This window comes from Nanorana parkeri, unplaced genomic scaffold, assembly GCF_000935625.1.
Source record: "Nanorana parkeri isolate BGI_ZX_2015 unplaced genomic scaffold, ASM93562v1 scaffold279, whole genome shotgun sequence".
Taxonomy (NCBI): Eukaryota; Metazoa; Chordata; class Amphibia; order Anura; family Dicroglossidae; genus Nanorana; species Nanorana parkeri.
The window spans coordinates 944,681-947,626 of record NW_017306547.1 but is presented as its reverse complement, the minus strand read 5'-3'; positions in this window follow the sequence as shown (position 1 = coordinate 947,626).

The following is a 2,946-nucleotide window of genomic DNA, read 5'->3' as shown; positions in this document are numbered from 1 at the left end:
AGCCTTTTTTTGGTGTTTACAATTTTAAATAGGGGGGGGGGGGGTGCACCGTGGGTTTGAGTGGTCGAGGCTGCGCCCTAGGCAGCAGTGAACCCTAGGCGACTGCCTAGTTTGCCTAGTGGCAGCCCTGGTCCTGGTAGATACACTACAAGGTATAATCAGTCAGAGATTACCTATCCCATTGTGGCAAAGTCACCGACTGACTTATTATATGTTCCACTTTTTGTATGGATGAGTATATTCTCTACTCCATTTCCTCCCTATACCTTGTTCTTATGTTATGTTTGCTATATCTGTTTCAAATAAAAGAGGAATGTACATATACATCAAATTAAAGTACTTTTTTAAAACAATGCAAACACTGATTTTTATTTGTTTTAAATCCGGGGCTTTGCTAGGATTGTGAATGACCTCGGGCACCCCCAGGCACTGAAAGCAGAAGCATGATGCAGAGCAATGACAATACAGAGGCTGAAAGAACGAGCTATTTGCCCGTATTATGAATACATTACATTTTTTCAACTGTGCGGTCCTGTCAGCTCCAAAGCTGGAGCTGTCAGGGCCACAAGATTAAAACTCTATTATTCATTTATACTGACGGTAAGTGGCTTAGACTCCATTCGCACCAGGGCAACAGCATCTCAGCATGCTTTATGCGTGTTTTACAGATGTTTTCTGTTCATATGTAATAGCTTTTTAAGGCACATTTTCAGTTGTCTAATGAAAAGCAGTCTCAGCTGCAAAAACGTGCTAAAAAAAGTGCAAAAATGCACTGATCGGCGTGTTTTCATTGAAGTCTACGGAGCAAAACGAGCCGATAAGTGCTATAAAAGAAGTTCAGGGACTATTGCAACCAACAGGCGTATCTTTAAGTGCGATTCAGCGCGTTTGTGTGAATGGCCCCCATAGGAATACATGGGATTTTAATTTGCATGCGTTTCAGCAAGGAAAAAAGCTTGCAATGAAACGCCCTGGTGTGAACGGGGCCTTATGCACTATCAGCATGAGCTGTGACAGCTGCAGGGGAACTGTAGATACTAAAAAAACAGCATTCCCAGATGATTCAAATTCCTATTCATTCTCCATAGCTTGTAAGTAAAGGAAAAAGTAGCCACTTACAAATACACATGTATCCACTATGCTTGTTTTAGGAAAATCATCCAGATTAAAGCTTGATCTGGTGACAGGGTCTCTTTAATTACTTTGCCACAAATGAGAATCTCACAGACACACATAAACATCAGCAATTATTTAAAAAAACTGAAACTCTTCAATTACAAAAAATGTAAATACACTTTGAACACTGGCTGCAGCTGTTTGCCAGGAGGTGGGCTTTACATGCAAACCTTGTGTGCATCTTCTGTAACACAAAACACAGAGAGCGCCTCCATCGCGTAAAAACTTTTTATTAAAATGAATAAGGACAAGTGCAATAATACTCACAAAAGTCAAGTTAAAACAGGCATGAAACGATATGAACATGAAAATGGGTTCTGACGAAGGAGGCGTGACCTCAGGAACGCGTAAACCATCAGGGAGGACGAACAGCCGGCTGTCATTCATTTTAATAAAAAGTTTTTACGCCATGGAGGCGCTCTCTGTGTTTTCTTTTGCAGTGTTGATGTTTCCCTAAAGCCTATTGAGAGCTGCCTCGTTAGCGGCCTATACCATGATCACTGCAGACTGTCTCCTTTCCTGGACTCAAGCCGTTGGCACTGTGTTATATACTATCTTCTGTAACAGTCTGACCTGGCCCTGCTCCCACCTGCCTCCCTATTGGTCCTTTATTGTAAGGGACAGCCACAATAATGAATAAGGAACCTTATAAGGTGGGAAATAATTAAACCAAGCTCAACAAGAACACACAAGAAAAGTTGAGGCATGCACATAGCTTGCATATTAATCTTTTAGATTGTAAGCCCTCAGGGGCAAGGCCCTCCTTGCATCTTGTCTGGAATTGTATTGTGTTAACAATTTTGTTTATAGGTTTACTTTAAACTCCAGTTAACCAAACTGTTACCAAAAATACACACACTGTGCAAGGACAACAACAGTATAGACCCTGCCAGATGACACTGATGGGCAGGACTGCATTCTGAAACCCAGTTATGCATAGGAATGTGTTCCTGACAGTCAGCAACATATTCCATGAGTGGTTGTGTGCCCCCACCCCTTCTCAGCTGCCCTAGGCCATGGCTTATGTTGGCTTTGCAGAAATTCAGCCCTATTGACAATTCTGTTTGCTGCTGTTTCCCTGCAGTAATTGGCTGCATTGTACCACTAGGAGCATATGACTGCATTAGACTATGACCAAATACTTGTAATGATGGGCTGGTACCCACATCGGGAAAATTATTAACCATTAACTATCAAAGACTAATCATGTTGGAATTAATGGTACCAGCACAGACATTTCTTATTATAATCAGTTTTTGTATTATTAAGAGCAAGTTTTTCTTTTCATACAATATAAACACATTGATGTCCTCCTATACATGCTATCTTCCCAATGATAGGTCATAGCATCCTGAGAGATTGCCCCATAGTGGTAACTGGGCCAGCACTGTCTCACAACTCATCATCTTCATAATCTACCTGTTAAATAACAATACTGTATATGCAGTTTGTATACAGAGATGATTGAACAGTCTGATATTCCCAGCACTAGGGACATATAACTCATCACGTTTCACAGAATTTCTGGATATCCTGCTTCCTCAAGAGACCCTCAGGTAAGTACTGTTAAAACATCTTTTTAAGAGAAGACAAATGTGAGCATTTGGTACAATGTATGGAACATATTGCACACCTCTTAAATTCTCATGGTCACAAAACCTTAAATTGATAAAACAATCCATATGTAGACCCATGGCGTCAGCATAGTGGTTCCACATGACCGCGTCTCCCGATGTGTGTTGACACACATTGTGAGATGCCACCTTGCTA